Source organism: Malaya genurostris, chromosome 3, assembly GCF_030247185.1.
Source record: "Malaya genurostris strain Urasoe2022 chromosome 3, Malgen_1.1, whole genome shotgun sequence".
NCBI classification, from domain to species: Eukaryota; Metazoa; Arthropoda; class Insecta; order Diptera; family Culicidae; genus Malaya; species Malaya genurostris.
Genome location: NC_080572.1, coordinates 264,885,536 through 264,909,460, shown reverse-complemented (window position 1 = coordinate 264,909,460; position 23,925 = coordinate 264,885,536). Strand labels below are relative to the sequence as shown.

General features: G+C 36.4%; 1 protein-coding gene across 8 annotated transcripts in view; it reads right to left on the bottom strand.

Moving 5' to 3' along the window:
* LOC131435472 (kazrin) overlaps window positions 1–23,925 on the bottom strand; it is a 307,983-nt gene that overhangs the window by 187,424 nt on the left and 96,634 nt on the right. For 7 of the 8 annotated variants that reach the window (XM_058603390.1, XM_058603394.1, XM_058603392.1 and 4 more), the window contains exon 2: window positions 21,549–22,478. The gene's annotated coding sequence lies outside the window, so the exon portion shown is untranslated. The remainder of the gene's footprint in view (window positions 1–21,548; window positions 22,479–23,925) is intronic. The other variant, XM_058603391.1, reaches the window with a different exon arrangement.

The window sequence follows — 23,925 nt, the reverse complement described above, 5'->3', positions numbered from 1 at the left end:
GCGGACTTCTCGCAGGCATAGCCGACATAGCAGTTAAAGTTCAACCGGTTGTCTATCATCACTCCGAGAAGCTTCAGAGCTCGCTTAGTTGAAATCGCATGTCCCCCTACATCTATCTCGATACGCTGGATCGACTTGCAGTTGCTCACCAACAACACTTCCGTTTTGTGGTGAGCTATTTGTAGCTTGACTCCGTTCATCCAGCCCTCAATCGTGCTTATCGTCTCTGTCACCGAGGCCTCTACTTCTTCGAGAGACTCGCCCATCACCGTTAACGATATGTCGTCCGCGAAGCCCACGACTTTCACTTTCCTGGGAAGTTGCTGTGTCAAGACCCCATTGTACATAGCGTTCCAGAGAGTCGGACCGAGAATGGATCCCTGGGGGACGCCCGCCGTCACTCGCACTGACCTCTGTCCTTCGTTCGTATCGTACACCAGGATTCTATTGTGGAAATAGCTCTTTAGGATTCGGCAAACATAATCTGCGACCCGCATTCGGTGTAGTGCTGTGGCGATGGCCTCCCAGCTGGCACTGTTGAAAGCATTCTCCACGTCCACTGTAACCACGGCGCAGTATCGGTCACCACTTCGCTTCTGTTTGGACGCCTTCTCAGCGCTCTCAAGCACTGTCCGGATTGCATCAATCGTCGACACTCCTTGACGAAAACCGAACTGCATGTTCGACAATCCTCGTTCGCCTTCAGTGCATTTCATCAACCTGTTGAGAATAATTCTTTCCAAGAGTTTCCCAAGTGTGTCCAGCAGGCAAATAGGCCTATACGTGTGTGTGTGTGTGTGTGTGTGTGTGTGTGTGTGTGTGTGTGTGTGTGTGTGTGTGTGTGTGTGTGTGTGTGTGTGTGTGTGTGTGTGTGTGTGTGTGTGTGTGTGTGTGTGTGAGTGTGTGTGTGTGTATGTATGTGTGTATGTGTCAAATGATCTCACTAGGTTGTCTCGGAAATGGCTGAACCGATTTTGACAAACTAGGATTCAAATGAAAGGTCTCGTGGTCCCATACGGAATTCAAGAATTTCATCCGGATCCGACTTCCGGTTCCGGAATTATAGGGTAAAGTGTGTTCAATATTGTACACCGTCACTTAAACCGGCGAAACAAAAAAACGTAAAACACTTTCTAAACTGGTCTCAAAACCACACAAATCGATAGTCATTATCAGTAGGTAACCAAACAAACCGATTCCGGCTATCCTGATTCCCGGTATCCGGTTCCGGAAGAATCGGAAATAGTGGTCATATATACCAAAATGGATCTCACTCACTTTTCTCAGCGATGGTTTGACCGATTTCCACAAACTTAGATTCAAATGAAAGGTCAGTTCGGTTTTACATCTCCTCCAAGTCAGTCGATAAAACAAAACCGCTTACGTTCGGGACGGGAGAAACCAAGTACAGTATTGTGTAGTGAATAATAGACCTCGAAAATGAGTGAACCAAACGAACAAAAGCTACCGCCGACACGAAAGAATACTTGTTGACTTTAGGCAGTGCAAAATTCGACCTTCGATACGAGAACTTGAAGGTTTGCTTAAGGAGCAAATGCAGCTGGACATTAAACGTGTGCATTTACTTCAATGCAATAAGACGAATAATGTTGTTTATATCCAGTGCTATAAAGAGTTGGATGCAATTCAATTCGCTAAAGACAATAATAATGTGCACTATGTGGAGCATGAAAATATCAAGTACAACATTCCAGTATATATGGAAGATAGTGCTATAGAAATGCGTGTGCATGATCTTCCCCCAAGCGTCACCGATTCATATATTCGCAAAACTATGTCCCAATACGGAGAGATTCTCTCTATCGAAAAAGAAAAGTGGAAGAATTTTTTCCCCGGTATTCTAAATGGCGTACGTTTATTACGCATACACTCGAAGAGGCCTATACCTTCTTATGTGACTTTCGGTCAGGATACAAGAATTCCGTGCAAATCACTTGTTACCTGTGACAATCAGATGGCCACATGTCAGTATTGTCAAAAAGCTGTTCACTATGGTAACGCAATCAAAGCACTGTTTTATTCTGTATGTTATGCATAAACAATCACTTGGTTTCTTTCAAAAATCGACAAGAAAATTTTTGAATAGAATACCACAACATTATATGTATATGAGAAAGGCATCATTACACCACTAGGTGGATTAAAACAGGTTTTTATGCGAAGTTTCAAAGTTATGCGGTTTTTTATGCTAAGTTTCAGAGTTATGCGGTTTCCTTTCTGCGGTTTTTTTATGCGAAGTTTCAGAGTTATGCGATTTTTTTATGCTAATTTTCAGAGTTATGCGGTTTTTTATGCGAGTTTTCAGAGTTATGCGGTTTTCTTTATGCGGTACGTAAACTCGCTTAAAAAAAGACTTCAGTGTATTTGACAGGTGGCTACAGATCGTCTGCCACTTTAAGTACTTTTTAACAAAGCTTTCGACCGTTTTCTTCCGGAACTATCCCGGTTTGATTTTTCCTCAATCGGGCCAAAAATTATTACGTTGAAGAAAATGGTTTTTGAAGACACGAGAAACGCATCATCGCACAGCTTGCTTAATTAGAAAGCGGGTTTTCTCTATCGCTCGATCCGTAAAGTGCCGAAATAAACATGGAAGCACAATTACGAATACACTAAGGTCTCTTTTTACACGGTATTTTTTCGCACGGTTTTTTTATACACGGCTTTTTTTACACGGATTCCGGAATTAACACGGTTTTTTTTTCGCGGTTTTCGCAATTACCACGGTTTCTGATGAGAGTTTAAAAAGCACTGGCATTTGTTTTTTGAGAAAAATTTTAAAAAGGGAACAGGTTGTCTGTAAGAAAACGATTATTAGAGCTAATTTAAAGTTTAAAAGTTAACTAAAATCATTCACTCAACAATTCACGAGATCATTGACTGTCGTTCCATAAAATGATTAATCAGTCTTCAGATTTTCAATCCCTGTTGTAAATTACACGACAACGTCTCTTCCGCTCTGTTGTGGTGTATGATGTCAGCATCGTCATTGATATTATCGAGAATCAATGTTGCTCGAATATCAAAAATACAACGAATGTCAATGATCATCGCTCGCTTTCCTTCGCCTTTGTTCGATAATCGTTCTGGTATTCGGACTTGTCCGTATATTCGGGCGCGAACGAAGCCGACGCTGCTTCGTTACTCGCACGAATATCTATTCCTTGCAGTTGTTTTTCGCATTCGACATACCCCCAAATGACTTAACGCGAATATGGAACGAATATTTATACAGCGATCATCGCCAAACCTAATTCGCGATGATCGTTCGTGCTGTCTTTGAAACAAGCAAATTAAGATGTTTCCCCCCGCACTATTACCATAGTCTTATGTGTATGTGATGAATTATATTCCAGCACTCTCCCATTGCTGCTACCCAACGAGATATGATGAATTTATTAGATGGAGAATGCTTCGCGAAGAATGGAAACCAACGGTCTTCGCCGTGACGCTATTCGATCCAACTCGAAGAATAAAATAAATGAACGAATGACGAACGAATGCATAAAACGAACATGCACGATGTATACCAGCAGCGAAGAATGTATTAGTATATTCGGGTTCTCTACGATTATTGCTTATTCCTTTTGCACCCTTCTCTCTTTCGTGCAGTGAATAGTTCAACGTTGTTCGAGACTGGCATATTCGAAGGCAGTAAATCACAGCGAGGATGCGTGAATGAATTAGTTACACGAAGAATATTTGCAACATTGTCGAGAATTTCGTAGCGTTGAAGAAATAGTCGGATTTACTAATCTTTTCAACTCTTCATCATATCGAGCAGTACAGTATTTTATACCCATTTGAATAATATAACTCTAGTAGTATTATGATTTACGCCGATGAAATGAGTTTCTTCAGCATGATATGCATGCATAGATCTTCATCCAATACCCATGTCTTCCCACTCAGTTTAATTGAAAAAATGACTATTAAGATCGTTAGTGTTTACTACACATCGCAACTTCGGAATTGAAAAGAACTTATTCTCAAGCTTTATTTGCAGTGGAAGTGTTTATGGGTGGTATTATTAGTACTTCTTTAGTCGAACGTTCTAAATTGTACGTATAATAGGTTCTTTTGAAAACCGAATTCATTAAACATAAGGCATGAGCCATTTAGATTATTTTAATTATGGTACAACGTGTTTCCTGAGTGTTCTAATTTTAATTTGTCATCCAATGTGTTTTATCAAGTGTGACTAGACCTTATCGCAACCTCAGGCTGGTTTTTAGATTTCCGTATTTATTGTGAAAAAACAGTTACATTTTATAAAAAACAAAACAAACAAATACTCAAATCACCGGTTTTTGGAAAAATTACGTCAAATTTTCCACGCGGTTTTTTTTTGCACGGATTTTATTAACACGTTACGTAACCCCCGTGCAAAAAGAGATCTTAGTGTATTGGAATTTCACTCTCGCCATTTCATTAATATGTATTTATTCAAACTGTATTTAGTTGTGTTTTGACAATCAAAGCTTTACTTTTGTCATTTTTGCTTGAAGCGTAAACCGATCCAGTATCAACCCAACCAACTGTCAAACAGTTCGCTTTCACATCTCATCCAAGTCAGTCGATAAAACAAAACCGCTTACGTTCGGGACAGAAGAAACCAAGTACAGTATTGTGTAGTGAACAATAGAACGACCTCGAAATGAGTGAACCAAACGAACAAAAGCTACCGCCCACAACAAAGGAATACAATTGTTGTTGACTTCAGGCAGTGCAAAATTCGACCTTCGATACGAGAACTTGAAGGTTTGCTTAAGGAGCAAATGCATCTTGACATTAAACGTGTGCATTTACTTCAATGCAATAAGACGAATAATGTTATTTACATCCAGTTTTATAAAGAGTTGGATGCAATTCAATTCGCAAAAGACAATAAAAATGTGCACTATGTGGAGCACGAGAACATTAAGTACAACATTCCAGTATATATGGATGATAGTGCTATAGAAGTGCGTGTGCATGATCTTCACTCAAGCATCACCGATTCTTATATTCATAAAACTATGTCCCAATACGGAGAGATTCTCTCTATCAAACGAGAAAAGTGGAAGAATTTTTTCCCCGGTATTCTAAATGGTGTACGTTTATTACGCATACACTCGAAGAGGCCTATACCTTCTCATGTAATTTTCGGTCAAGATACAAGAATCCCGTGCAAATCACTTGTTACCTATGACAATCAGATGGCCACATGTCAATATTGTCAAAAAGCTGTTCACTACGGTAAGCCATGTGATAAACTGGACAAGAAGACAACTACAACAAAGGACAACGGTGATTTCTTCACACAAAGCAACCCAAGCAACCCCAGTACACCTGTGACAGCCACCAACAACAGTGAAGCATTCCCTTCAACTAAACCATCCAACGTATCCCCTATAGAACAAAGTACACCAGCTGCAGTTAACAGCTTACCATTCAACCAACCAGCAACTGCAAACAATGTTCAACAAGGCGCATCTACGGCAACTAGCAACAAAATCAACAACAATACTACGGCAATGGATGACGAGACGAACCACGAACAAACTGCCCCTCAATCCTCGCAGGAGGGAAATGGAAGCTCCTCTCCCCCTAGAAAAAGGGTGACAACGAGATCCAACTCAAAACAAAAAAATATTTGAAAAATCGGCTCAATCGGTCACGTAAAGCTTGTACGCAAATAGGCCTAAATAAAAAACTTTTAAATAAAAAAAACAACGGTCAAATCTATTCATTTGACAGCAGTCAGGGTCAAAACTGGGTTCGCTTAGATTTCAAGCGAAAACGCTGTTTGCTCATACCGACTTTGGGCCACAATGACAATTTTTACGTAATGGAGTTTGTTTTGTAGGAGTGCTCGATAGAAAATTCGAGGGAATTCCTATTTTTATTCTGTGAATCAATTCTAAAGAAATCGAATCTACGCTCAAACTTTCATAAAACAAAAGCTATTGTAGACGCACCTAGAACTAGATATAAAAGCAATCTCCAGTGAGATTGTTTCTTAGTCGGAAGGCTCGTCCCGAAACGAAATTCTGAGTACGGGCCTGGTCGCAAGCGATTATCAATGCTTTGAATAATTCGTTTTTTTATATTCCCATTCAAAATTAGTGTTTTAGCCTTTTTTCCAGTTTTCGTTGGATAACTGATAAAAAATACTTTCAAATCTTGTATCATTGATCCTGTTCATAACAATTCTATAAAATTAGAAAATTTCACGAAAAATGACAAATGTATGAAGTTTGAAGCTGTGCTAAAACACCACAACAACAACAATTTCTATCGCTTTCAAATTCTTCAACTCGAAGTCCATCTCACCTCAAGGCTTCACATTCCAATGATTCATCATGACATCGGAGCATCGGAAACAGACATTTGAGTGGTGAAATTCACCGACAAACATTGAATTTTCCAGTGCCTGCAAAGGGCGGTCGGTGAATATCGTGAGCGTAACATTCTTCGAATAATTACTGTAAATTATTTTATCATTGGCTTTGCAGACCTTTTATCTAGTAACCACTCCGGTCTTCTTCCAGCGTCCCTCACGTTCTTACATCTTCCCATTCGATGAATTCCAAACTGGAGAAAACAGCGTTGAAACGAGTTTTAAACACTTTGCTTTAGGTGAAAAAAGTTCAGCCATTGGTTTAGCTTAGCTGGTCTTACTTAGCAGTGCCAGCTGACTCGGTTGATTCCGTAGCACCAGGAGCGGCAATTTATTCGGTCGTAAAAAAGGAATTTGAAATTTCGAGCACTGCCAGAGTTCGGTTCGGGAGTAAGTTCTCGCTGCTGACTGCTGCCGGCCTGTAAATTGAAGATATTTTTTGTTTGTTTCGAGGGACGCTGTGGGCACACCCACACCCACGTCGGATGCTAAAAGGAGGGGAGCCGCGTCAGTGATCGAATTTATTTTTGGATTTAAGATTTCGCAATGGCCAGAGCATTATCAAAATTGTAGGCAATAAAAATTATGACTGCTGCTGAATTCGGTTGGGCAGTGTTTGCTTTTATTGCCTTTATCGTTTTGGGGTCCTTCGGAGCCAAGCCGGTGGACTTTATCAAATCAGCGTGCTCGGGTTTTGATTTACGCTGTTGACTTTGACTTTGCTGAAGGATAACATTTTATGGATGCAATTTGGTAGTTTAGTGTTCTGCAGAAATTACGTAAAGATTTTCATTTGCTTTTATAACGTAAATCACATTGCGTCTCAATGGTCTACCTTCGGGGAAAGGATAAGACTTTTCATCTTGGTATCGTTTTTTTGTTTCTAGAAAGTTTATGATCACGCTAAACAGAATTAACGAGATGCTTCGAATGTGAACGTCTTCTGTCTCATGATTACGTAAAAAATAATCGTTGGTAAACACCATTGAGTGACAAACCTTTCTACAATCAAATTCGTTTTTCGAAATCACTCCAGCGGCCCACCGAACAGCATTTTCGTTGCGGGAAAATCCAAATGGCTTTGATAAATGTTTTCCTCTTTGGCTAAGTTTCACAAACACGAATTATAACTTAGCACTTTTGTTTTGGAAGAAAGAAATGAAGAAACTTCCCGCACGCCTTACCTTACTTTTCACTGATGCTGTGTTTCCAAAGCAACCGGAAACAGGGGAACAACAACGAAGATTGTCAAACGAGCTGAATTTTTGCATATTTTTACAATTTAGGACACGGTGGTGTTCGGTTCATTTTGTTTGTGCTTTCTGGTACATTCAGGATAAACACCGAAGAGTTCTGGTAGGGTTAAATCAAGTGAATATATTGTAAATATAAGCTATCTACTTTGATGATTTTGTTTCGGTTTCGACTACGGAAGTTTTAATCTTATGGTCAAGAAACTCTTTTTTCATGTGTTTCCCCACCATGAACCGAACTCAGATTTCCTGCGTACAAACCAACTAACGACTCTTCAGGCTCCCCTACGCCTCCTCCATTAACATTTCATTATTACAGTACAATTTAATAATGACTGTCATGTTCCCGGCGGCGGCATTTATGGAATTATTTTCGCTTGACGCCACGAACACCGAGGAGTTTGCCTGGAGACGGAATCCGGGTTTTTATTGCCATTGAAAATGCGAAGTTTAAACGAGGCTTGTCAGGATGAAAGCTGCTCTTAAAAAAAAAAACGTTTTGAAACAAAATTAATGCACCTGGAGATACTTTTCGTCGGAAAGGAGTATTAGGTTATACGGTTGGCATAATGTGTGGTTCTGCCCAAGTCACGAACATTCATAGCTCTTGGCACCGACTTTCGATGGGTACCCGTATTAGAAGAGATATCTACACGCTTGACATGTACCTTCATATTCAGACTCTGTGACGTATTTTGGTTCGTTTATTAAGGTAAGTTGCGAAGCGCTTGTGTAAGTAAGCGAAGATTTATGTTCATGGGAAACAAGAAAATAAACCGCAATATGGTATTTGGTTGGGAAAGAAGGGTGGGAGACATCGTTTCATGAATACACTTGCTCAATTTAAAATATTTATACACCTACATTCCGTCTTAGTGGTATTTCATCAAGGGATCATTCAGCCGAAATGACATCAAAAGGGTTTAAGCCGAATAGTTTCAGACAGAATCTATTGAAGTCCATAGAAAAGTTTAAGATAGTATCGAATTATTAAGGTGTTTTGTTCGTGGCGTGGTTCAGATATGTGAATTAGGAGAGGTCAATCCGACTCACGACTGATTTTTAAAAAGGGCGTATGTATTTTTGCATTTCACAAAGATTGCCTTTTTCAAATCGTTGTAACTCGGAAACCGTACAAAAATGGCGTTCAGGAAGAAGTTGTAGTGAATCGATTGGGCACTCTAAAAAAATATACACTGAAAAAAAAATTGATTTTTTTTCTCAATAATTACAAAATAATCCGAAAAAGTTAAATAGAAAAATCAGGGTTTAAATTTTTTCTTGATAATATTTATTTTAAAGCTGTTATTGAAACCTACAGATTGATGGCTATCCCATCCGTGCCTTTTGAAAAATGAAGAAGCTACAGCTAAAACAATTTACAGATGTATTCGAAATTTCAAGTACAGTAGAACTAACGTAACTACGTCAAAACGAATAAACACATGTAGAATCAAAGAGTTGTGTCAGTTGACTACCTACTGTTTACAACCAACGGCGAATTGCTTACCTAAATTCTATCTGTTTCACATATAAATAGCTATGCATTGTAGAACAGATATCAGTTTAGAACAAATCTCTTTCGAAACAGTTACAATATTTCAATATGGTTTTTCCAAAGTGTTGTAAACCTTTTCCTGGTTTCCAAATTTTTCCAATTAACAGAAAGCATAATTGGAAAATTAGAAGCTCAAAAGTGCAAGGTTAAATTGAATACCACGTAAAGCTTTTGTGATCGCTGTCGTAGCCGGGCTTATAAGGAAAGTCATACGTCGGAAACAGAATGGCAGTCAACAACGGAACCACAACCATCAACATCGCAATACGATTTAGAGGAAGTATCTTCAGCAGCTTCAATCAACTCAGCATCTTCTGAAGCATCAGTCGCGGTGGAGTATTCAAGAGCACACAACATTGAACTCTTCAACAAGAGCATCGCAGGAATCAACGTGTCTCGGATATCAACGAAGAAAACCCGAAATGTTAATTATCCTCGAGAAAAATATTTGGATATTTCAAGAGGCATAAAAAAAGTAAATATTCCGGTTCCCGGCGGATGAAGAAGATCCAGAATTACTCAAAACGAAAGCAGCAGAGTTGGATAAAGTTATTACTAAAATGACAGAGCAGTTTGCTAAGCCTTATTGCACTAGAAATGAAAAAGTGCGATTGTTGTCTGTCTTGCCAAACTCGTGGTCAAAGGAGAAAATAGCAACCCAATTCAAGGCGAACAAACACATTGTGTCGAAGGCAAGAGAATCAACGGACGATAAAAAAGCCAAGAAACAAACGGAACGCAGCAGGAACGAAACGATAGAAAACGAGGTGCTTAAATATTTCAACAGCGATGACGTCAGCATAGTAATGCTGGGATCAAAAGATTGCGTCACAGTCAAAATGAATGGTAAGTGTGAACGCAAACAAAAACGATCGTTTTATTCATCATTGAAAGAAATTTATTTGGGTTATAAGGAGGAATTTCCAGATCGAAATATTGGAATTAGTACATTTGCAGCATTAAGACCAAAACACTGCACGTTGCTTGGAAGTTCTGGTTCACATAACATATGTGTTTGCACAATCCATGAGAATGTTTCATTAATGATTCGTGCTGTTGAAAAATATTTCAAGTATGATGATAAAAATTATTATTTAAAAAAGCTATTATGTGACTCATCAAAAAGATTCTGCTACCTCCGTGAATGCAAAAGTTGTCCAGCGACACAAGATCTGGAGAGAAGCGTATTAGACAATTTCGAGGAACGTGATTTGACTGAGATAAGATTTGAACAATGGGCTTCTACTGACAGATGTGATCTAGAGAAAGCTGTCAAAACAGTAGAAGAATTTGCAGCATATTTTTGCGGAAAATTAGAAAAAACTTTTGACTCATGATTTTATTAAAAATCAGCAATCTGATTTTCTTCAAAAGGCAAAATCTAATTTAAAGACAGGAGAAATTGTAATTATTTGTGATTTTTCAGAAAATTTTTCATTTGTGCTTCAGGATGCTGTTCAAAGTCACTATTGGAACAGTGATCAAGTAACCATTCATCCGTTTGAAATTTATTATAGAGAATCAGAAGAGCTTAAAAATTTAGGTTTCATTGTGATTTCAGAAATGCTTAAACACGATACCATCGCGGTTCAAGTGTTTAATTCACACTTAATGTCACTTTTGAAAGACAAAATTCAAATTGAAAAAACAATATTTATGTCTGACGGAGCTGCCTCGCAGTACAAAAACAGAAAAAATTGTGCAAGTCTCTGTGAATTTAAATCAATGTATAACATTGATGATGAGTGGCATTTTTTGCAACTTCTCATGGTAAAGGACCATGTGATGCACTTGGGGGTAATTTAAAGCGAATGGCACGACGTGGAAGCTTGGCTAAACTACATGAACACCCAATCACAACTGCAAAACAATTATATGAATGGGCAGAGCAGAGACGTCGAAATGCATTCACGGCCATGTCTTTTTGTTACGTGTCACAAGAAGAATATGAACGGGGTGTGACCGAGTGGAGTAGTGTTTATAAGGATACCAAAATGATTCCAGGCACATAAGAAATACCATTCTTCCGTTCCGATTTCAGAAACCACGATCGTCCCAAGACTGTATTCGAATGACGATGCACGTAGTACTCATACAATTTTCAAAAACTTAAAACCTTAAATATAATTAAGAATTATTCATGCACATGTAATAATTGTAGATAAAGCAAGCAAATAAACAATTCATGGAAATAAAAAAAATTGTGTTATAATTAAATATCCAAGTATCTTAAGAACAACTACTTTTAGAAGAAAGGATATCAAGAACAAATTTTTGCTTTTAACCTGTAGAATAATATTCTACTGTTTAAATGATTTATTTTCAACGAGAACTTGAAATTTCGAATATATCTGTAAATTGTTTTAGCTGTAACTTCTTCATTTTTCAAAAGGCACGGATGGGATAGCCATCAATCTGTAGGTTTTAATAAGAGCTTTAAAATAAAAATTAAAAAAAAATAAAACCCTGATTATTTTTCTAATTTGAAATTTTTTTCAGTGTATATATTTTTTAGAATGTCCGATCGATTCCCTACAACTTTTTCCTTAGCGCCATTTTTGTACAATTAACGGTTTCCGAGTTACAATGATTTGAAAAAGGCAATTTTTGTGAAATGCAAAAATACATACGCCCTTTTTAAAAATCAATCGTGAGTCGGATTGACTTCTCCATCGTTTCAAAACTTATGGTTTGCCATACTGAAGCCATGTGCAAAGTGTCGTCCAAATCGGAGAAGGTCGATTCTGATTTTGTCACTTTTTCCTCTACTCATTCCTGGAATTGCTCATACATAATTTATCGGAGTAAAAGTTGGGCGGCTCTCAAATTTTCGCTATTCTCGGCTGTAGTTTTCTTGATTATCATTTTTAGAAAAAAATATTTATGAAAAACTTATAGGGCTCATTTGAAATCATCGTTTTGTTATAGGTAGTATGTTGTAAAATTTTGGCTTTCAACTTGGTATGACTTTTTCGGTTTCTTATAAGGCAATTTTAACATTAAATTAAATGAGTTAAGAAAATAAAATTCTTCCAGATTTCTCCTAAAATTTTCCTTATTTTTATGACATTTTAGAAACCGTATAATATTAGTTGTCATCGTTCTGGAACCTGCTGAATATTTATATTACAAGGTTGACTAGTTTTCATAACTTTTGAATGGTAGCTTATGTTGAAAACCTTGGTTGAATAGAATTGTGCACAATAATTGGATCGAAAAATCTTCCGAAGACTTCACAAAAAAGTTAGACCAATAAACGTGAATTTTTTAGAGCCACCTTACTTTTACTCCGAAAAGCTGAAGTAACTCGATCAAATGAAGAGGTAGGAAGATAGCTTCTTCAGCAAAGTTGCTTAATGAAAGTGCAATAATTTTGAAATTCAATTAAGAAAACTAGAATTCAGATTTAAATCCAAACTTGGACCACCCTAATGATTTTCCCCATCTAAAGATGCTCCAGTTGAATACAAACAAGTTTTGTAAAGACACCAGCTAAAAAAATTTTTTTATTATTTTCACGTTTCGTCTTTGACTCATCAGTGCAGAGCAGTTCAAATTGAACTACTTAGTGCTAAACTCGGCAGTTCAATTTGAACCGCTAAGCAGACGTAAAGTTTCTGCTATTTACAGAACACTTTTTGTTTTGCAACTGAGTGCAATGTCTTTTCTGACGTGCCGAACGAAAACGTGTTTTCGACTATTTCTGGCCAATGCAGGTTTGGTCATTTAGGGGTTAGCCAAATTTTGTGCTAGGGCCTTTAACCGTTTTTATTATTACTTTTCGTCTTTGACTTATCAGTTCAAATTGAACTGCCGAGTTTAGCAAAAAATAATAGTTCAATTTGAACTGCTCTGTACTGATGAGTCGAAAACGAAACTTAAAAATAATGAAAACGGTTATGTGCCCTAGCACAAAATTTGGCTAACCCCTAAATGAATAAAAAAAATTGATATTTAATAGCGACAAAACTTTTGTCTCGCTAATTTCCCGTTCCGGACCGCTATGGACTGTCTTTTAAAAAGAACTAATTACATTTTATTACACCACTAGGTGGATAAAAACAAGTTTTACTTAATTTCGTGAAATTTTTTGTGCTAAATTCGTAATTCTACTTTTTCTGAATTGGTAAACAAGTATATGATAGATTTTCGAGTGGAATTTAGTAATAGAAAAATAAAATAATTTTCGAATTCTATTAATCTCGAAATAATCCTAAGTTTGTGACATTTAAATTTTATTATTCTATCGATTATAATTGATGTCGTTTAGGATAGCGGAAAATTTAAGATATATGGTTTTGTTCTGAATTGCTTGTAAAACAAAAATAAAGAAATAAATTATTTTTAAATTGTAGTTGGTTTCTTTTGCCATGGCTTAGTATATAAAATTCATAAAATTTAAATTTTACATTCTATTTCATATTTTACAAAGCCATTGAAATTATTTAAAATTGTACATTCACTTTGATTTGCAGCAACGTTGGATTGTTATATATATATATATATATATATATATATATATATATATATATATATATATATATATATATATATATATATATATATATATATATATATATATATATATATATATATACATATATATATATATATATATATATATATATATATATATATATATATATATATATATATATATATATATATATATATATATATATATATATATATTTATATATATATATATATATAAATATATATAGATATATATAATTTTGAAATTTCCGATCTTCTGCATATTTGTTTAGATTCATTATTCTGTTATGTCGAAACTGCAAATCGTATCGAATTTCAATCTTAACGTGTGACAATCGATGAACATTCCATAAGATGTCGTAGTAAGTTCTACTTTGAAGGTTTTCGTCATAATTTACGGTACTTCCAGAGCCGGTATTCAGAGAATTTGAGAAACGATTCGATACTGGAACTGGAATTCTGAAATCGGTGTAGCCGAAATCAGTTAAATTCACCTGAGGAGTAAGTAAACATCTTTGAGAAATCGTAGTGCGAATAAATTTTTGGGGACCTTCTGAATCGAAAACTGAATACCGCTAAAACTGAAATAAGTTTATTTGGTTATCGACTATCAAAATCTACAAACCCGATAAACCTGATTAATTTATGTGAAATAGACATTTTTATACTAATCACCCTGTTTCTCCTAAACCAGAAATCGGGTCTGACTAATTTTTATAGGATTTTAAGACCTCTCATTTGAATCATAGATGATTCTTAGATTTCATTTGTATCTTAGATCGGTTCAGCCATCTACGAGAAAAATGAATTGCATTATTTTAATTTCGTTTCACATGTCATCCTGTGGTTCCGAAATCAGAAGTCGGATCCAAACGTAATTCAGGAACCTTGTGTAGGAGCATGCGACTATTCATATGAATCTGAGTTTGTAGAATACGATTGAGTCATCTCCGAGAAAATTGAGTAGAATTATTTATCACACACGCATTTGCTGATCTCGACGAACTGATTCGAATGGTATATGGATGTTATGTTCTTCCAGCATTTATTGCTGTAAGTAGTTTAAAACAATATAATTAAAAAAAATCTGCCATCATCTGGTTTACATATGCCATATTCGAACAATTATGTTGCCAAAAACGAATCGTGCTAAAATCAGTCCGAGGCAAAATTTCATGGAAAAGTATGCTGTACACAGTCCTTTTGGTACTCCCAAATATTACTTTGTCATCCAGCGCTCAAAACTTTTACTATTGGAATAAAGTGGAAAGTCGCTTACACAATAATATAGATATCTCCGTTAAAAATGGACGGATTTTGTCAATCTATGACTTATTGGATAGCTATTTCCGTGCGGAATCCTAATATTTTGTTTTCAAGATAAATTGTGACAGATAATTTCGAAAAACTGAAAATTTTGACATAAAACTTCGTATAACTCAAAAAGTAAACATTCGATCTCAAAACCATTCAATAGCGTTCAGGGTGACGAGGAGACCTTTCATTTGCGACTAGTTTGATCAAAATCGGTTCAGCCATTTCTGAGATATCGACTTCTTTGTTGACAACACACATACAGACACACACATACACACACACGGACATTTGCTCAGTTCGTCGAGCTGAGCCCTCCGGGCCTCGGAAAAGTTTTCTAAAGTTGAAGCGAATTCTATACTTATTTTTTATATATATAAAAATATATATATCATAAAATTTAAAGGTTTTGACTTGATTTTGTTTGGAAAAATTTTCCCAATAATAGAAATTCTCGGTATTTGTACCAAATTTCTTGAGATTCTTTGAACGGATACATAATTTTGTTCATCAATACATTGATTCTGATGTTCATTCCAACATTTTGGAGCAGAAAAATGTACATGTCTCCGCTTTAATTTTTGAGTTATATACAAACATGCGAAAAAAATGAAAAATTCATATATTTCTTTATGAATTTATATTCATAATTTTCTTTTGATAGTGCAGGAACGGTAGTTGGGCGAAAATTGTAGCTGGTATCACTAGCAATCGAATGATGTGTAAAAATATATAGGTCATCGCTTTGAATTTCGAGATATTTACGATAATTGTGAAATGTCTCACCTTTTCTGAGGTCATAAGTCTACAGTTTTCATTATAACTTTATTTAGACCCTAACCCTATTTTACGTTTTTACCTTTTATATATATATATATAAAACGTGATTAATCCACCTAGCAGTGAGATGATACCTTTTTTTTATCAATAAGCATGTGTTTTTGCATGGATATTCTTAGGTGTTTTAGTTCTCATGACATTATTTTAATTATCGTCGTTTTAAAAGGCAAATTGAGATTTTAATCACTCATTACCCTGTAATGCCGAAACTGCAAAACATATCGAATTTCAATCTTAGCGTGCGACAATCGATTGAACATTCCATGAGATGTCGAAGTAAGTTCCACTTCAGAGTTTTTCGTCATTATTTATGGTACTTCCAGAGCCGGTATTCAGGAATTAGCATAGCCCAAAATGATTCGAATAGCCATAAATTATTACGCCAAACAATTTACATGAACTTTATAAACTCATCATCTGTAATTCCAGAATCGGATAAAATTCACCAATTTTGTATGGGACCTTAAGTCCTGTAATATTTGTTTTTGAAGTTCGATTTGGTCTTTTTTGAGAAAATGATTGAGCTTTGAGAATCGATTCGATACTGGAACCGGAATTCTAAAATCGGTGTAGCCGAAATCAGTTAAATTCACCTGAGCAGTGTGTAGACATCTTTGAGAAATTGTAGTGCGAATTAAAATTTGGGGGTACATTCCGAATCCAAAAAAGAATACCGCTTAAACTGAAATAAATTTATTTGGTAATCGACTATCCAAATTTGCAAACCCGATAAACCTGATTAATTTATGTGAAATGGACATTTTTATACTAATCACCCTGCATTTTCTAAACCAGAAGTCGGATCTGACTAAAAAGTAAGATGTTTTATAGGATTTTAAGACCTCTCATTTGAATCATAGATGATTCTTAGATTTCATTTGAATCTTAGATCGATTCAGCCATCTACGAGAAAAATTAATTGCATTATTTCAATTTCGTTTCACATATCATTCTGTAATTCCGCAATCAGAAGTCGGATCCAAACATAATTCAGGAGCCTTGTTTGGGAGAATACGACTTTTCATACGAGTTGGTAGAAAAAGGTTTAGTCATCTCCGAGAAAATTGAGTGAAATTATTTGTCACACACGCATTTGCTGATCTCGACGAACTGAGTCGTATGGTATATGGAAGTCATGTTCTTCCAGCATTTATTGCTGTAAATAGTTTAAATCAATATAATTATGGAATTACTTCCAACTCGATATTGCTGGTATCATTTGGTTTACATATGTCATATTCGAAAGATTGTGTTGCCAAAAATGAACCGTGCTAAAATTGGTCCGTGGCAAATTGTCATAAAAACGGATGCTGTACACAGTCTTTTTGGTACTTAGAAACAATTATATGTAACAGTATAAAAAATCGTATTTCATGTTGCTCCCAAGCATTGCTTTTTCATACAGCGCTCAAAATTCCTTCTACTGGAATAAGTCTTACACAAAAATATCGATATCTCCGTTAAAAATGGACGGATTTTAACAATCTATGGCTTGTTGGATAGGTATTACCTAGCGAAATCTAAGTCTGGAAACATATTCTGTTTTCAAGGTCAAATGTGACAGATACTATCGAAAAACTGAAAATTTTGACATAAAACTTCGTATAACTCAAAAAGTAAACATCCGATCTCAAAACCATTCAATAGCGTTCTGGGTGACGGGGAGACCTTTCATTTGCGACTAGTTTGATCAAAATCGGTCCAGCCATCTCTGAGATCTCGACCTCTTAGTTGACAACACACATACAGACACACACACACATACACACACACACATACACACACACACACAGACATTTGCTCAGTTCGTCGAGCTGAATCGATTGGTATATGACATTCGGCCCTCCGGGGCTCGGAAAATTTTTCGAAAGTTTGAGCGAATTCTATACCTATTTTTTATATATATAAAAAAAGGTAAAAAATAGGTATAGAATTCGCTCAAACTTTCGAACAAATTTCGGAGGCCCGGAGGGCCGAATGTCATATACCAATCGATTCAGCTCGACGAACTGAGCAAATGTCTGTCTGTGTGTGTGTCTGTATGTGTGTTGTCAACTAAGAGGTCGAGATCTCAGAGATGGCTGGACCGATTTTGATCAAACTAGTCGCAAATGAAAGGTGTCCCTGTCACCCAAAACGCTATTGAATGGTTTTGAGATAGGATGTTTACTTTTTGAGTTATACGGAGTTTTATGTCAAAATTTTCAGTTTTTTGACAGTATCTGTCACAATTGATCTTGAAAACAGAATATGTTTTTAGACTTAGATTCCGCACGGTAATAGCTATCCAACAAGCCATAGTTTGTTAAAATCCGTCCATTTTCCACGGAGATATCGACATTTTTGTATAAGCGACTTTTCCCTCTATTCCAGCAGCAGGAGTTTTGAGCGCTGTATGACAAAGCAATGCTTGGGAGCAACGTAAAACACGATTTTTTGTACTGTTACATACAATTGTTTCTAAGTACCAAAAAGACTGTGTACAGCATCCTTTTTCATGACAATTTGCCTCGGACCGATTTTAGCACGGTTCGTATTTGGCAACATAATCGTTCGAATATGGCATATGTAAACCAGATGATACCAGCATTATCGAGTTGGAAGTAATTCCATAATTATATTGATTTAAACTACTTACAGCAATAAAAGCTGGAAGAACATAACTTCCATATACCATACGACTCAGTTCGTCGAGATCAGCAAATGCGTGTGTGACAAATAATTTCACTCAATTTTTTCGGAGATGGCTACACCGTTTTCTACAAACTCAGATTCATATGAAAACTAGTATACTTCCAAATTTGGATCCGACTTCTGATTTCGGAACCACAGGATGACATGTGAAACGAAATTAAAATAATGCAATTCATTTTTCTCGTAGATGGCTGAACCGATCTAAGATACAAATGAAATCTAAGAATCATCTATGATTCAAATGAGAGGTCTTAAAATCCTATAAAAATTAGTCAGACCCGATTTCTGGTTTAGGAGAAACAGGGTGATTAGTATAAAAATGTCCATTTCACATAAATTAATCAGGTTTATCGGGTTTGCAAATTTTGATAGTCGATTACCAAATAAATTTATTTCAGTTTAAGCGGTATTCTTTTTTGGATTCGGAATGTACCCCCAAATTTTAATTCGCACTACAATTTCTCAAAGATGTCTACACACTCCTCAGGTGAATTTATCTGATTTCGGCTACACCGATCTTAGAACTCCGGATCCAGTTTCGAATCGTTTTTCAAAGTTTAATCATTTTTTCAAAAAGGCCAAATCGAACTTCAAAAACAAAAATTCAAATTAAAGGACTTAAGGTTCCATACAAAATTGGTGAATTTTATCCGATTCTGGAATTACAGATGATGAATTTTTAAAATTCATACCGATATAGAAGATGTAAATTGTTTGGCGTATTAATTTATGGCCATTCGAATCATTTTGGATTATGCTAGTTCCTGAATACCAGCTCTGGAAGTACCATAAATAATGACGAAAAACTCTAAAGTGGAACTTACTTCGACATCTCATGGAATGTTCAATCGATTGTCGCACGCTAAGATTGAAATTCGATATGTTTTGCAGATTCGAAATTACAGGGTAATGAGTGATTAAAATGTCAATTTGTCGTTTGAAACGACGATAATTAAAATAATGTCATGAGAACTAAAACACCTAAGAATATCCGTGCAAAAAAACATATGCGGATTGATAAAAAAAGGTATCATCTCACTGCTAGGTGGATTAATCACGTTTTTTTCAGTGTATTTGTTTTCAGGAAGTAATACCTTTCCAATGGTGAACAAATCTCGAAAATCGGTTTATTGACAACAAAGCTATGACTCGGTAAAGTTGAAGTTCTCAATATCCGCTTCGCGATGCAGGTGCCGCATGATTGCAGAAAGGGCATATTTTGAGCTTGAAAAAAATTTATGAACGGGAAAAATCAGATTTTCATTAGTTTTTCCTAAACGATCGTCAATAATTATATACTTAAAATAATCTACAAACTTCCCAAAATTCGAGAGTGTAAACTTTTTTAGGCCTGGTATTAGGAGTGTAAATAGACGATGTACTTTACTAAAAGAGAGCTTATGGAGGCATAAAAAACCATTCTATTGATATTACACTAATTAGTCTAATTATTCTACTGCACTTGTAGGAATTCTGCTTTATTTGGATTGATGAGATAAAATAATTTGAAGTCATTGTCGAACGATAGTTTCATACACTTGTTCAAACATTTTAGATCGTTGAGATAAAGTAAAACTACAAACGAACCAAGGTGACTTCCTTGAAGAAATCCAGAGGTAACAGCGGATGGTAAGATTGTATAGTTAATTGAGTGACATTATTTCTCACATATACACAGGCATTTTGTGATCTCGACGGATTGTGTCGAATGCTATAACAGTTCGGCTGAAAAGTTCGTATCGTTTAATAGAAACACACATTTTTTTTGCCAAAATTCGTTTTTATTATTCAACATAATTGCCATCAGAGGCGATACAGCGATTATAGCGATCTTCCAACTTTTCGATACCATTTTTGTAGTACGATTTGTCCTTTGCCTCAAAATAGGCCTCAGTTTTAGCGATTACCTCTTCATTGCTTCTAAATTTTTTACCAGCGAGCATTCTCTTGAGGTCTGAGAACAGGAAAAAGTCACTGGGGACCAAATCTGGAGAATACGGTGGATGAGAGAGCAATTCGAAGCCCAATTCGTTCAATTTCAACATGGTTTTTCGTTGTTGTTTTTGATCGATTGTGAGCTCACGCGGCACCCATTTTGCACAAAGCTTTCTCATATCCAAATATTCGTGAATAATATGTCCAACACGTTCCTTTGATATCTTTAGGGTGTCTGCTATCTCGATCAACTTCACTTTACGGTCATTGAAAATCATTTTGTGGATTTTTTTCACGTTTTCATCGGTAACAGCCTCTTTTTGACGTCCACTGCGTTCATCGTCTTCGGTGCTCATATGACCAGTACGAAATTTTGCAAACCACTTACGAATTGTTGCTTCGCCCGGTGCAGAGTCTGGATAACACTCATCAAGCCATTTTTTGGTATCGGTGGCACTTTTTTTCATCAAAAAGTAGTGTTTCATCAACACACGAAATTCCTTTTCTTCCATTTTTTTCACAATAACAAAAGTAGCTTCACTCAAAATGCAATATCTCACAAACTAATAATCAGACAGCTGTCAAATTTATACACGTATCTTTTGAAGGTTGGTACTAACTGAAAATGGTATGGATTTAATTCTAGTGGCGCCCTCTCATAGAAACGATACGAACTTTTCAGCCGATCTGTTATGACACTCGGTTGTAACGTCGGTTTTCACAGTGATTGCATAACCTTTCTATATGAGAATGGCGAAAACCAGCCAAACTCGTATCACCGTCGTAATTCTTTGCCACGGTTATGTAAGTGTATCACTAGAATTGTGTTTACTTTAAAAGCGAACCTAATAAGAACTAAACTAAGTAATTTCCAAAGATTAAGATGTAGGAAATAGACACAGGAATTTTCATCCGTTTTCATTTCAACTCCGAATCTTCCAAACCAAACAGAATCCGTCAGACTTCAAGTGTAACATTGATTTTTTTTGCAACAGTCACAGCAAATAACATCCCACCAACGGGCAGTAACTATTTTCTATTCCATTTAACTTACCGTCGAAAGAAGTAACTATCTTCGCCCAGCAAACAGCTTAATATAATCCTTCAACTGTTTGGCTTTCTACTCAGCCAAACCAACTCCGGCGGATCGCGTTGCCCGGTAAGCTTAGCGGCAAGTTATTTGATCCGATAAATCTTCTTGTCACAGCGACAAGCTGCTTTCTTGTGCACTTTGAAACTTTTCTATCTTCTACTTCAACTGCTATCACCTTTACGTTTTCCGGCTGCAAGGACTACGACGACGACGACGACGGCGACGACAGGGAACATTTCGTATATTTTATGACAATTTCTTGCACACGAAACGTTAAAATTCACTTTATGCCCCTTTTGTCAGACGATATATTTCGTACAAGTACACGGAACACGCTTTCGAATGGGGTATGACAACTTCAAGGCGATTATGAACTCGGCAATATATCAACCAGTCGACAATCAGCTTCTTACGGCACTTTCCAGGATTGAGTTTCGGACTTTTGGTTGCACTTTTGCACGTACTTTCAACTAAGTTTACGCTGGCCCCCCTTCGTTCTTCGTACTAGGAAAACGTTTTCGAATCTTCGATTAGTTTCACTAGCCTAATAGAAAATCACTTACCGATTGGGTTGGATAAAAACCTTTTCCGATTCTTTCAATCGCCTTTTTATTCAATTTCCACCGCAACCACGAATCACAAACTTTCACAAAACACCGATCGGGTGGTGCATCTTCTCGATGGTCACTAGTAAATCGTTTGGGCAGGCAACTTCTGGAATCGATTTTTTTTCTCTTCACTAAAGCATCCACCGCCGGTTGGCACAGCTTTTTCTTTATTTATGGTTTGCACTGAACAATTCCGCTTTTTCCCAGCAAAACAGCGATTTATCGTTACGGGTTGAATTCCAAGCAACAGGAAGTGGGCTCACTTTTTGATATGATGGAATACCTAGAATAAAAAGTGAAGAAAATTATTGTAGCAGTTAAATTGTTCAGCTGTGAAGTACCAGGCGCTTCCACCGGGTAAAGTTTCAAAGGAGACATTCCCGTGATTGTCATTACTTTCAAAAGCAATTATTGTTTTTTTTTTCGGGAGTCCCTAATGCCACACCCTTCGGTCGATCTGTTGCAGACCGACGGACACGGTCGGATGTGCAGTCCCGAGTGCGGAAGCGATCACAACATTCGGGAAAAGTTTAATTACACGGGATGTTTTCGTAATCGCGTTGCGGTCAATGTCAGTGGCACTTTCCACTTACAACCATCGTTAGGAAGGGAGAACAAATCAATTGCCGAAGAGTGAACTTGAACGAGTTTCACCGGCTGGTGTCGAATGGAATCGGGAAACCCGGATGACAGGTTTAATCAGAGGCTATTATTATTATTGAGCTGGATTGATATCGTTCTATCCGTGCTCTGAATCGTGACACCGGAAGATGTGCATGCAATCTCCAAGGATAATAGATTTCCTTACCGATGTTGTTGATTGAATCAGAATGATTGATTTCGCTCTTCACTGGCTGGAATTGGAACGAAAAGCATGTAAAGCTGGTTAGCATTTATGGTGTTTATTAAAGATGGTCGATGATTAAATCGGTGTCATGCGACGCACTCCGAAAAAAAAAACAATCACATCGATTAATTTCATTTCGCTGGGCCCTCGGGTGTTGTTTAAATGTTAATTTATTGTCCTGATTGGACGGCATTGATCGGACACAAATATGTTATCTTATTACCGATTTGTAATCAGTAACAAACGATGTGGAAACAATACACAGAAAAAAATATGAATTTTACAGGTGACAGAATTCTACAAACGATACAATTCACAACTACTTAATTTTTCAAATGACGCAATATTCTATTCGTACAGAAATTTGCTGGTTCCGAGTGAAATTTGCACTCGGCTACCAAGTGCCGCTGTATCAATTTATATTTATCATTTATTCAATGAACTGGTATGAGCTTTGTGGTTTAGTCGAGTAACCGATGTGTTTGTGATCTAATGTTTCTCGGTTCAAGTCGCGCTGCTATTATCGATCTTTTGATTTTTATTTCGTTCGAATTCCAGCCATATAATTCTCTAATCACACAATTTTACATGTTCTTGAATAAAAATTTATGTGAAATACGACGCTCCATTTATGTGCATCTTATAAGATGTAAAATCACAAGATTTTTTCGAACTGTGTAGCGAACATTGGAGTTTACAAACTTGCAATTATCATTACAGCTTTTACCTGATTGTAGCCAATTTATAAAAAGGGCAAAACTCTTTTTGTCAATTGGCTACACTATGAATATTGGTAAGCAAAAAAAATGGTACTAATGGTCACATAGGTCATAGTTTTCTAGAATGAACCAAAGCTCCACTTCGAAAAGGCTTATTTGACATT